We start from the raw sequence: 13302 nt of genomic DNA, 5'->3' as shown, positions 1-13302 counted from the left end.
TATCCCTAATGACTAGGGCAGGCTGAGTACTGCACAACCAGCTCCATGGAAAACTCTGAAATGCACAGCTCTGAGCTTGGCTTGAGGACCCTTAGCATTTTTTTTTGCAAGCTTCCATCTCTCATGTGCAGTTTGCTGTCAAGGAGAGAGTCTATATCCTCAAGCCAGTAGCAGACACATGAAAATGTAAAAACCTCCCATATCCCTAATCAACAACTGAAATCCATAAATGTGTGGCAGGGACAAGTAAAGCCAATGCACATGCTTTAGTTATCTTTTTAATTTTCTGTAGTGAGATTGACTTGGCTTTATATGTATTTTCCCTTTTCTAGTGTGGTGTGATTCCCTTCACTGCCATTACAATCTGATAGCTCAGTACATCTTTGCCTACAGTGTTTTCTGTTTGTTTGTTTACTTTTCTACAGGAATGCTGCAGCATTTGCTTTGTTTTCTAGTTTTGCCTACATCAGAATTAATTTTCTTCTTTTCAAAAATATAGCAACCAAAACCAAAATTGTGTTTGTTAAAAATATTTTTAGGAGGAATAGTGCTCTAAGGGTGTTTATTTTTAAAAGCCTTATGGTATTTAAAAATGTTGAGTGAACAGAAAATAAATGCAGCACTTTGATATTCCTGCAAGGTCCAGATCTCCAACTTCATGGGAGGAAATTTTGTTTTAGCTATTATGAGCTCTTTTATCCATTGTCTAATTCTTGCTTCCTGTATTTTAAGTACAGGAGACTAAAGAATTAAGCTGATTAAAATCAGAAAAATGTTATTTTAAAAAGCTAAACATAATTTCTGAGGTGAACTGTCCTATACATAGCATTCTTAAACATGAGAATTTTTCAGCACTCTGAAACTGAAACACTTTCTATTACAAGGTATTGTGCTTGCATACTCTGAAAGATGCTTGAGATACTTGGCTCAGTTTTATCTTCTATGTGTAATGAAGCCTATAAAGCAACATGATAACAGATACTAAATTACAGCAGCAGATATGAGTGAGAGGTGAAGGTTATATTCAGGGCTGTTTGTGATGTCATATTGTGTTTATCAAGAACTCAGTTATTATATTTCCAATATTAGATTTTGCTTTTAGAAATCTCTTTTCTATGTCTGAACCAAGAGACTGACATGCATATGCAAGCCCTTTCCCTAAAACCGAGGGTCTTTTTTTCCCCAGAGAAACAATAATTTGCAAGTAGTTGCTGAATGCAGCTGTAATCTTGACAATTTATTCAGGAAAATTTTAATCCTTCACATAGCAGCACACTGAATTTTCGGAGTGAAGTCTTGAAGATACAGGAGCTTGAGGACTAAGGACTTCTAACCAAAAAGCCTCTCTAATCTTACCACAGGTTTGGGGAGATCAGATTAAGAACTCTGAAAAGTTCCTTCATTTTATTTTGGTGTTGAAGGTTTTGCTTCATCAGAAATTCTTTCATTTTCCTTCCGTCTTCTTTCTCTCTCTAATTTTAATAGTTGCGATGGAGCTACAAAGACTCAGTCATTTCATTCAAGCAGCAACTAGACCCTAGCTGCTTTCAGAATTGACTGTATTTGCCTTTAGCCACAAAACCTAGGCCTTAAATGCTGGCTGTGCTTGGCAACTTTAAAACCCTAGTAATAGGAAAAAAGATTCAGCTAGGAATTACAGAGCAAGTTGCTGGAACTTCACCAAAAATAGTGTCAGACGTTGTGTGCTGGGCAACTGTCACTGCAAGAGACTGTGGAGTTCTTTGTGGTAAATGGGTCAGAGAAGGGTTGCTAGTGAGAACTGATAACTCTGTGACAACTTGGTCAGCATGGCAAAAAGCAGAGAGTATGGAGAGTAGCATGAAGTGTTGCGGATACACAGGAATTCCTAATCCCAAAATGAAAACTTGTTGGAGTTGCTCCAAGGTATGCTATTGTTCAGTGCCTAATGTTGACCCTACAACATTTGATTTTTGAAGGATGGGAAAAATCCTCACTAGATTTCATGTCTCCATAGCAAAGAAGTATAGTGGTTATAAGAACCGTCTACCTTGGTCTTATGAAATCTGAGGACTTCTGAATATTATATGCAATTTTGGCTGGACAGCTTGAGCCAATTCCAGCTCCCTCAGTAGTAAAAAATAAAAAAGAGCAGCAGAAAAGGACCTGCTAGTGTATCCCCTAGAAATAACAATAATAAAAAAGTGGTATGCAATGATGTGGTGGTATGTGAAAAGGAATGGTATGGCCATAGAAATAAACAGCAGGGAATGATATATACCAGCAAAAGTAATTTTCTTCTGCTCTATTACTAACCTCTTGTTTTTCTATTGAGGCCAAGAAGCAAGGGGACAGCACCAGGCCCAAATCAGAGCAGACACATAAGAAGCCTTCTGGGACAAGAGCAATATCCCCAACCAGCCGGATCAGGTGGGAAGACCACACATATTAAGGGACCAGCTCTCCCTGTCCCTCCAGGTACTGTGCTTCTCCCCATCCCCTGCCTGTGCTCCTGGTTGTGATCATGGCAGGGCAGCTGTGGTGCCACTAAATGGCAGGAGAAAGGAAAGGAGAGGCAGAGAGGAGAGTAAACATGCATCAGTACCAGCAGCAGGGGATCTGTGGGTCCAGGACTCCCCAGGAAGCATCCAGATGGGGCTGCCCCATCTCTCTGACTGTGGCATGTAGCCCAGGTGACATTCTTGTGACTCTATTTGTCTGATATTGTTAAAGCCTTTTGTTGGGGCCACAACACCTTGTTCTTCTATTGAAAAGTGCTAATGAGGTTATTTGCCAGCAACTAACTCCAACTGCATTGACAATCCCCTTTTAATTTATGGCCGCTACCCTGCTTTCCTAAAGTTCATTTTATTTACTAACTTGCTGTTTTGTAGTGGTCTCTGTTCCATTTTGATACAAGTGCAGATGCAAAATATAACAGTTTATTAATTCACAGATTTTATATCTCTAACAGTTTTGCTATTCACTACACTCTGTCAGGCAATGTTATCACAGTTTAGTGGGCACAAGATACAAGTCTTGAAACAATTCTGCCCTTTCTTTTAATGAAGATACTAATGAATGTGGAAAATGTCTCAAGTTAATTGGTTCCTCTCAGAGGGACTGGAATGGGAAAAGGAAATGACAAAGGAAATAGGTATAAAAATAAACCATTCTTGTGCTCTAAATTTCCTGATCCCCTGGAGTTTTTCATAAACTGAAGTAAAGGAAAGACCTCACAGCTGGTGCATTTTTGCATTTGTGATGCATATGAATAGGAATATTTATGCTTTAAAATACCAACATAATTTTAAACCACCATTTTCTAATTGCAGCTGATATATGCTTCATGTGTTTCTTGGCGGCTTCATTTGGAAAAGACACCAGAACCTCAAAAAGTGTAGGATTTCATTAGGAAAAAAAAGCAGCACAGGCTGTTGTATACATTGAGGAGCTTGCCAAGCCTATGGGAAATCAGAGGAACAGATAGGCCAGCCTCCTTCTTCCAAGCTCCATCTCTATGAATTAAACTCAGGAACATTTTCTGCCTGGGACAGAAGAAAGTCTTATGTGCCTAGGTAAAAAAGAACAGTATGTGCTTAGGCTAAGCCAATTGCCCAAACTCATTTTCCATAAACAAGGCTCTGCTAGGGAGACATAACTGTGTTTAATCCTGTCTGGATGACTTCATTTGCTAAGCACTCCAGAGCTTGCCATAGACCATGTGATTCACCCAGCTCCATTCACTCCAGAAAGTGGCTCTCTCTTTGACTCTGAAGCAGCAAAAAAAGGTCATTTGTCAGAGCAGCAGAATTAACACTGGGTCATGAATACCCTAAAAGGTTGTGTTGATTTTGCAATTGAAACTTCCATGAAGGTGTGTCTCTCCTTCAGGAAAAAGCTTTCCAAACTGTTGTATTACATTGATTTTCATCCTTTTCCCATTGTTTTTAAATAATCTCAACCCAAAATGGATTCACAGCAATTCCAGCTACTGGAGAGCAGTAAGTGTTTCATTCTGAACATAAAAGAACTCAATGTCTTGATTTTTTATCCATACTGTATTTTAGGACATTATATAACTGCAAATAATTTTTAATTAACCTTTATGCATTTCTGTTTTTTTTTTCTCCCCCACTGCATGGAAGAGCTTTCCCTACCCATGAAAGGCAGGTTGGAACCAGATGTTCTCTAAAGTCCTTTCCAACTCGACCAGAAAAAGCTGGATTTTGAGTCCGTTTATGCCTTATGTCGTAACTCTCTTTGAACTAACTCAAGCACACAGACAACTGAGGAGTAAGAACTGCCCCAAAGACAGTGCAGGTTTTGGCCCTGAAGGTGAAGCTTTCAGATCTGCCAGTGAACGTGAGGTGCCACAAAGGTTTCTCAGGCTGAATTTCTCTCCACCATACCCTCAAGCTAGAAATGCAGGCCAGGGAGCAACAATCCCTGGAGTCTAATTAAAAGATTCTGGCTTGTAGTGTGGGAAATGCCTCCATGATGAATAGCACTTTGCTGCACTGAACAATCTGTTCTTAAAACATAAAATGGATGTGCTGATTGTAAAGTGGGGATCTGTTTTATTTGCACATAACTAAGGAGCATTTGCCTACATGATATGAATAGGGACCGGGCAAACTGCTGGAACTCTTCAAGAGTTGGCTGCAGCACTAATCAGTGGGCAGTGGCTATTAGTGTGGAAATCTGATCCAGAAATCTGATCTGGATCATAATAGATGTGGACCCTGGAAAAATCTCAAAGCCTGACCTTGTCATATGTCTGCTACAGCAAAGAGGGCCCAGATCTGGAGCAGAACAAGGCAGTTCAGAAATATCCATCACAGTGCTGCACCAAATACTGCTTTAGATTGCTTGACTGCGTTTTGTTAATATGTAATTCATTCATGTTCACAGTTTACACAAAGAGGCCTAAAGTATGTTCCCTGTTATTCCTATGCCATTGTCAGATTCTTTTAACAGATCAGGACAACAAAACTGATGCCATGCCTGAATTGTGGAAAACCAGGGATCTCTTTCTAGTGGGAGATACTGAAACCTAGCCTGAAACAATGTTATTGTCACACTTGGACCACAAGCTCCTGGAACTGAAAAATATTTTCCTATTCAAATTTTGTCATAAATGACAAATTGTCCTTAGAAGTTTTAATTTTACCAAAAAGAAAAAAAAAAGTGGTGGAAGATTCCAAACTACCTTGCAAGAACAGAACTGAGTGTGTGGATTTGGAGGACAAATTTCTCAGGAAGGGATGAGGATGGTGAGCAGATACAGGCATTGACTAGTAGAAATAATCTAACAGAAACAAGGCACAGCATGTAAAGTACTTTGCAAAATACCAAGACATGGTCAACTAGTGCTAAGTAAATCCTATAATGTATATTCATGTTGGATCTTCAGGGGGACGCAAGGCAATTTTTTTAAGAGGTGTGCTGTAGCTTACTCAAGAGTTTTTCTGTTTCTCCTGTTGGCTTAGTATTAATATGATTTTCAGAACGGTTTTAAGCTTTTTGTGATCCCAAATATTGTAAGCTCTCTTGGCTTTTGTTTGTTTGTTTATTGCTGCTCAGTTGAACTGACCTAAATTCTGGGACAGTGTTTCTTGCAAAGAGATCAGTATCTCATTTCTCCTTTTGTGGACTTGGCTTTTATTTCTTTTTCTAATCTCACCGAGATTGCCTGTAAATCATTCCCATCAGGGCTGGTTTTCTCATTTTCTGCTTTTGTTTCTAGTGTTATTTTACTGGCTGTCTCCCTCTAAGGAACAATTTCTGCAGCCAGGCCAAAGAGCTTCTTCAAAAGGCACTTATTTAAATGCCTCTAAAAATTGCAAGGAAGACAACAAAACATCCAAACTTGAAACTGATGTACTCAACACAGAAAGAAGCGAAGGGAATGAGAGGTGGGGATACCTGAGGAACTAAGCAGCACCACCACAGGGTCCTACCCAGTCTCACAGCACACCAGCCCTGCTGCCTTTAAGCAGGTTGGCAGGCAAGAAAATCCTTTGTTACCAAGCTGCCCCCTCTGTGTCACAATGGCTAACTCACTTTCCTTTTAGATTTTACAATGCAGACATCAGTACCTTTAGACAATATAAAGCGCCACGCTCCCTAGCACAGCAGAATTACATACATATATGCATACACTACTTTTGATGACAAATGCTGTCACCAAAATTATCAAAAGAAGCTGCAGTTTGGAAAGAAAAGTATATTCCCTACTAAAATGTGAATTAGGTACTAAATCTATCTCCTGTCACATCATGATTCAGAAGAGTTCCACACCCACAGTGTCAAAGGCTGAGTGTATTCTGTGCAGAAAGATATTTTTTAATCAGGTTTTGCAGGGAGAAAAAAAAGCCAATAAAATTTGTTTGCCTTTTTCACACCTCAAAAAATGAAATCTCTTAAAAAAAATTAATAACAGATGGAAAAATAAAAGACCAGATTTTTGAAGCTAATAAAAATAGTTATGATTCCCAGTTAACCCTGCTCTGCAGTAGCAAGAAATATCAGACTTGCCTGGGCTATTTGAAACTCCCAACTTAAAATGGTACAAGCAAAATTTGGGTTACAATCAGGTCATCATCACACAAAGGATATTAGAGAAAGAGCAAAGAGAAATTTAATTTTTTAAAATTCAGATGAAATGTTAAAGCAGTGTGCATGGGCCAATTCCACTCCTCACTTGATACTGAGACTCTCTGGTTATGAGAAACTCTTCTTCAGAACAACCTGATTGGAGCTGCTGGATTGGATCTTAAGGGACTTGCAAGGAAAAACTCTTAACAGTTTGTCCCCCAGTAAGCACTTCCAAATATGTTTTCCAGAATCTAAATTTTAAGAACTTTGCCTGTTCTATAGATAGATATTTTTTCACTTATCCAGCTTCTCTTACTGCTTGAAGAAGAAAAAGAAAGCAAAAGTCACTCTTTGGGCTAATGACGTGTCTTAAGGATAAAGAGGGAAAGAGAAAGACCTACCTATATCTTGATTAAAATTTATCTGTCACTGGGGTTGTTTCTGTGCAACTCTTGTGAGTCAACCATAAATCAGCCCAGTTAAAATATCATGCTATACATATCATTCCTTTCTACTCCCATGACATTTTGACTTTAGAAAGAATAATGTCAGCCCCTGTTATCTAGGTTTGCTTGGTAATATCTCTTTTTTTTTTTTGGCCTGTGCGTCTCTCACTTTCCCAGTGAGTGTCTTGCTGATGGAAATTCTTGTACTTTTGCCTTTTCCCCTAATGTTTCCTGTAAATGTCTTCTTTTAATGATAGTTGGTGTTGCAAAATAAATGAGAAAATGACATACCGTAAACACCACATTTCAGTTAAAATCATGTTTCTGAGAAGAGATGGACCATTCCAAATGAAAAGTGAAACTGTCCCAGTCCCACAGCTGGACTGGATATTGATGAGACAGAGAGATTTTAGCAATTGGTGGGATGAGATATGTGTGTCCTAGGCATTTTCCTAGAAAACCAGAATGGACAGCTTTGTAAGTCTGGACACACACATCCCCATCCCCCTTAACCTTTCCAATTTGCTTCATCTAAAACTAATCTGGACTGCCCACAGCATGGGGCTTTTATCAAAAGGACGGAGCAGAGACAGGGTGGGTATCCTGTTATGGCAGGGTGTGTTTCTCTGTAGTTGTAAAGACTCATCCCTCCATTGTATTTACAGGAAAAGAAAATCAATCTTATGAGCATGTCCTCATCTTAACCCAGTTTCTGTGCACACAGATAAGAATGAAATCCAGACTCTCCACCTCCCCTGGGCTTCATCTTATTGACTGTAAACCTCTAGATCTGCCATGTACTCTAGCGCTGAGATATTACTTGTAAATTGGTAACAGAATTCTCAAGGATGTAAAATATTTATAAAACCATGGATAAAAGTATTATCTCAGATTTTAAAACAGTCAACTGAGTTAGGTAATAGTAGAATTTTTTTTTAGCTGATAGACACTATTGCAGGATGATAAGTTAAAAAACAAATCAAATCCCTACAGTAAATTTTAGCCTAAATATTAATAATCCTTATTAGGAACATGGAAAGCCATATAATCTTCAAAGCTTCTCCACTTGCTCAGCTCTGACACAGGGGTTATGCCCAGATCTTTTTGTTCCAGAGCTTTTCTGGCTTCTAGATGCAGTGGAAGAGTCTTGAGAGCTTTGTGGCAGAGAGGAGCAAGCAAGGAGCATATCGTGAGACTGAGCTGCAAGACTGTATTGAAATTGCAGTCCAGGTTCATTCTCTGATTGGATACCTAATGAATAAACTGGATGTATAAGAGCTCTGGTGGAGTGAAGCATTTCCCCAGCCCAACCTCCCCTATAAAATGTTTCAATTTTTTACTGCTAAAAAAAATAAAAATTAACACACTTATCCCAGTTTGTCAATGGGCTACAATTCCAAAGTGCCTTACTCCAGCTCCACCAGATTTTTTTCCCCTCAAGTATCACCCCAGATGACCCAATGGCAGCAATCACATTCTCTGTGTCAGCCAGGGCAAGGAGGACCAGAGGACAGGGACCTCTGCCAGTGACAGGATTTCCTGCTGTGCCCCCACAGCGTGAGCTGGGCTGAAGGCTGGGCACACACCAGGCGACCCGTGCCGCTCAGCAGCCACACCAGCAGGCTGTGTCCCTGCAGAGTGCTGCTCAGATTTGAAAAGGCAGCTTGATTTCTGCACCTCATGCGGCTTGCCCCACTGGAAACCTCTCCTGAGGCTACAAATTGCACAGCCTTATGAAGAAAGAGAAGGCAGATAAATATGGAAAGACTAGAATGATTCTTACTAAGAATACAGTTCTCCTGTCATACAACCATTGAAGCACAGGATCAACAGAATTCCTAGATGACAAATTTTCCTGCCTTCAGGCTTGTTATTTTTGGATACTAATAATTATTTTAATAAAAAAAAAAGTTTTTAGATGTTTTTAGCTTATCCTTAACAGTCAATCCTTAAAAATTTATTAGAGATGTTTTTTAACAGTCAGGGAAACTAAAGAGAGTGATACAGAGTGATTTTTCTTAAAATGGTGGAAGAATTATGGGGAAATATCTGATATGAAACATGTAATGGCAGGGGTGTCATCAAGACTATGGAATAACACAGATAGATATGACCATTTTCGAGAATAAAAAGTTGTATAATAATTTTTCTAGTTTTTTTTTAAATTATGCCTTTTTCATATGGTCCCTCTTTTCCTTTTCCAAAATGAGTGATCTATATCAAAATATGCTTTCCCAATGCTTTTGTTGAAAAAGGGTTTTGCAATCACCCACAGAACAGTTCCAGTCAAGAACAGAGTTTCACTCTTACAGCTGGTACTGTGGTTTTATTTCCATAGTGAGTACACTTAGTGAGCACAACCTTTAACAGCGTGGTTATGGCATATGGCAGACACAGTTTCACACTGCCTCAGAAAGCAGCATTCCTTACCAGAACACTACTACCCAGAATATTAGAGATAAGGCAAGACAAGGGAGAAGCAACCAGGTAACTGCTGTAGAGACAGGGAACAAAGCTGGGAGGACTTTTCCCCAGATGCACAGAGCAGATGGAGGACAGACAACGTGCTTGGCAGAAAAGAAGTGGCTGCATTTTTTAAAGTGTGGGAGGAAGCTTACGTGAAGGTACACAGCCAAAAGGGGAATGAGAAGATGGAGGAAGTTTCCTGAGGAACAAATGTGCCTGAAAGCTTTTAGCAGCACTGCCTGACTTGCAAACTCAGGAGCACACTGTTCAGTCCATCTCTAGTGCATCTAATAGCTCTGGTGTGTACATTAGTGGCAGCCTGTGGAACTCAACCCCTTTTCTGCTCTGCCATCATGTTGGGTTAACAGATGGACGTGTTTGCATAAAAGGATTAAAATGTTGAAAACATTGCAAGCATGCAGTATTTACTAGTAACTGTCAACTTTCTATCTCCTACAGCCATTTTGCTTCCTCACATATAGATGTATTTACATAATTTCCAAAATGCCTATTATCAAGCTGACTGTTATGGTACCTCTGGAGTGGTTACTGTCCATTATGTAAACATAGCACTGCTCCAATTTATAACAGTCCTGTTATTTACCCCATAGAATGTGTAACTGTTCCAAGTGAGCCATTACTGACTGCCACCTAAAGTAAATTCATCTTCAGCTGCTTTTGCAAGCATAAGTTGTAACACTTAACATTTCAATAGTGCCTTGCACGTTGGAAGATCTCAGTGCACCTTATAAACATTAATGAATGAATTCAGAATTAAAAGCAGTCCTGTGGGGAAAAAAATTAGAACTAACCCAATAATTCATAACCATGTCCCAGTTCAGGAAGAAGTCTAATCGTGGGCACTGACTTCAATGTGGCTGCTTATGTGTCAGAAGCTTCACACATGCCCAAGTTCCCAGGTGACTGCAAATCGGCAGAGTCCATGACATTCATTTTTCATCTCTTTCTGTTGGCAGAACACACTCAGCTTACACTCTTAACACAGGAGGTCTCTCTGCAAACCAGTCTTAATTCCGTAAGACATTTGGTTTGAATTTCATGCACACGCATTCCCCCAGCCACACAGTGAGTTCATTCTTTTCAGGTTCCTTGTATTTTGTGCTAACTCTTCCCAGAAGAGCACTCCACCCCATGAAACAGTGGTCTCAGAAGTGCTGGGGGGAGGCAGATGGGAAAGTCAAGCAGAGCTTTTCCCAGCTGGGCAGCAAGGACACAGCTCTGCAGCCAGGCATTTCTGCTTGCTGAGGCTTTGGAGCCTTCAAAGTTGTTAACAGGGAAAATAGCTGCAGGTGTCCAGACTAGAATGTTAAAAACCCACATGTGTCCAGTGCAGAACAGCGACATACTGGGGAATAGTAAAAAAACCTCACCTCCAGTTACTATTTTTCACTTTAAAGCCAAGATTTTGAATTACTAAGATATGCCATGACCAAATGATATTCCTCTGAAGTGCATTTTCTTATGACAGCTTATTTGGGAATAAGGGAAATGGAAATGAAATTTTATATTAACTTCATTATGAACTTATCTATATAAAAAAAGTGCAATTATCCTCTAAATTGTACTCCATCCTGAAGCACTAAAAACAATGGAGCTACAGCAGCACAAACAAGAAGAAAATTCTGTCTTCTTATTTAAATTAATAAAAAGTAAAAATATGCTCAATAAAATACTAATTGCAATGCCTATGAAAAATAGTAACAAATAAATTTAAAAGAGCTCTTTAGAGACATCATCACCTATGCATGATAGCATTTCTTCACAAGAGAAGGCATAGGGAAGCAAGTCAACCCTTTTCACTTTAAGAAATAGAAAAAGTATTTAAGTTCTAAAAATTAGCGAGGTTGCTTCTGCTGAGTTATACTGGATCGTATTTTGTCCTGCAAATCTGTTTTTAAACTACACCAAAAGCATGCAAATGTTCTCTGGAGCATATGCACTGCACAACCTACTTCTGATCAGGCATAAATTTTAAAACTGAAACTCCAGCCACAAAAGTGTTCTCAGAAGCAAATTCCTACACAAGTGGTGCATGGATATCAGATGATTTACTGGGCTCCCAAGGGTGCCACCCACTGAAGGTCTCTATGCACAACATTCCAGGTTCATATGCATTTGTGCCTTGTTCGACAGTACCTTGGAGCCAGGTTGCACATACACCATGGATCGAGCAAACACTGTTTGGAGAATTGTCAGAAGTGCCTGAAACAGCCTTGCAACAGCTTGACATTCTGTGGACTGGCAAACCAATGGGGTAAAGCAATGCATGGCAGGAAAACAACTCACAGGAAGGTTACCCTTAACCTTCCCTCTATTTTATCATATTCTCTTCTATTATTTACTGCTGCCTATAGATTTTCATTCACCCTGCAATGATATGGGAGAATGCAATGTCTGGAAAATTGGTGGAAGTGACTCCCTTAAGATTAATAAACCTGGTTCTTGTCTGGCAGCTGGTTGACCTTACTGCGTCTCCATTTAAATCCAGGGAGTTAAGTCATCCATTAAATCAAAATAGTTTTGATCAACATTTGTGTAACTAATTAAAGCATCATTTCCATAGCTTCTCTCAAGTGATACTTAATCTTCTGTGGTGACTGAGCAAAGATTTCTCTAAGGAAAGGACTCTGTTTTTTAAGAGCTGAATTCTGAGTTCCATGAAGTTGATGAAAAAATGCTCACTGCTTCTGATCTTTCTTCTTGCTTTTCAAGGATATGTAAGTAATTCAGAATGGACACGACAAGTGCACAGTCTTACAGTACTGAGCAACATTGATGCAACAGATGAATGATACACTCAAAAAATAGAGAACTTTGAATATCCCTTCTTCTGCAGGTTTAATATAAGTCAGATCCTTCAATATTGTATGGATGTGGATTATATTAAAGAGTTCGAGAACAATCCCTAAGTAGCGAATTGAACATTATTATCCAAAAACTTAACACAAAAGTGAGTTAGAAATCACAAGATATGAAAGACTTGAGAAAAAATTAATGTTCATGCTCTCATAGCTCCTAATGATAAATGTCTTGCATGCAGATAGAAAATCTCTTGCCTTTTGCTTATGATGAGTTTTTCCACTCTATATAAGTGATACAGAAAAAGAGGACTAGAAATATTCCTAATTACAGGGAAATTCTGATGTGGAACATATATCTCACTTCTTTATGTTCCTCTTATTTCTTTTCTGAGAGATACATGAAGTGCCAATTTGAAATTCAGTAGAAGTGGGTATATTCCAACTCTCCCCAAAGATCAGAGGTTTGTATGCAGCTGGGCCTGTGTATTAGCAAACATGGTTATTTGAAACCTAAACATATGGGTCCTTTGTATTGTCTCATGGAATACAGCAAAAGACATGAAAAAGGTTTGCATTTTATCTTTCAGCATGAAAGGTACTGAGGGACCAGGTGAGGGAGCCTCCCCCATCAGCACGGGTTATGGGGATGACCCTATTACAGCTCTTTCCTCAGCTCCCTCTGAAATGTCAGTCCTCTAAAATGGGAACAAAAGGCACAGGCAGAGGAGGGAGTGCTAAATCTGTATTTTCTTTCTCATGGCCCATTAACAAAACACACTTTAGAGAGGTCTCAATTTACAGTGGGAGCCAGTCAGACCTAAGGGCACAAAAATACAGGAAAATCAAAGAGTTTTTTTAAAAATCTCTCTCTTTCTTCAGTTTCTACACTAACCACAGTGACCAAAATCAAAGAACACAGTTTATACTACTGCCAACAAAGATTCCGAAGTTAGAAATTCTGAAATTTTTCTCTAGCCTTTTAGGAGCAA

At 39.2% G+C, this 13302-nt stretch overlaps 1 long non-coding RNA gene across 2 annotated transcripts in view; it reads left to right on the top strand.

Moving 5' to 3' along the window:
• Positions 1-1581: 1581 nt before the first annotated feature.
• Positions 1582-13302, top strand: part of LOC141728762 (uncharacterized) — a 47823-nt gene continuing 36102 nt past the window's right edge. For both annotated transcript variants that reach the window (XR_012579927.1, XR_012579928.1), the window contains exons 1-2: positions 1582-1905; positions 2315-2457. This is a non-coding gene — a long non-coding RNA (uncharacterized LOC141728762). The remainder of the gene's footprint in view (positions 1906-2314; positions 2458-13302) is intronic.

Source organism: Zonotrichia albicollis, chromosome 1 (genome assembly GCF_047830755.1).
Source record: "Zonotrichia albicollis isolate bZonAlb1 chromosome 1, bZonAlb1.hap1, whole genome shotgun sequence".
In the NCBI taxonomy this organism is placed as follows: Eukaryota; Metazoa; Chordata; class Aves; order Passeriformes; family Passerellidae; genus Zonotrichia; species Zonotrichia albicollis.
This window is presented reverse-complemented; position numbering and strand designations above follow the sequence as displayed.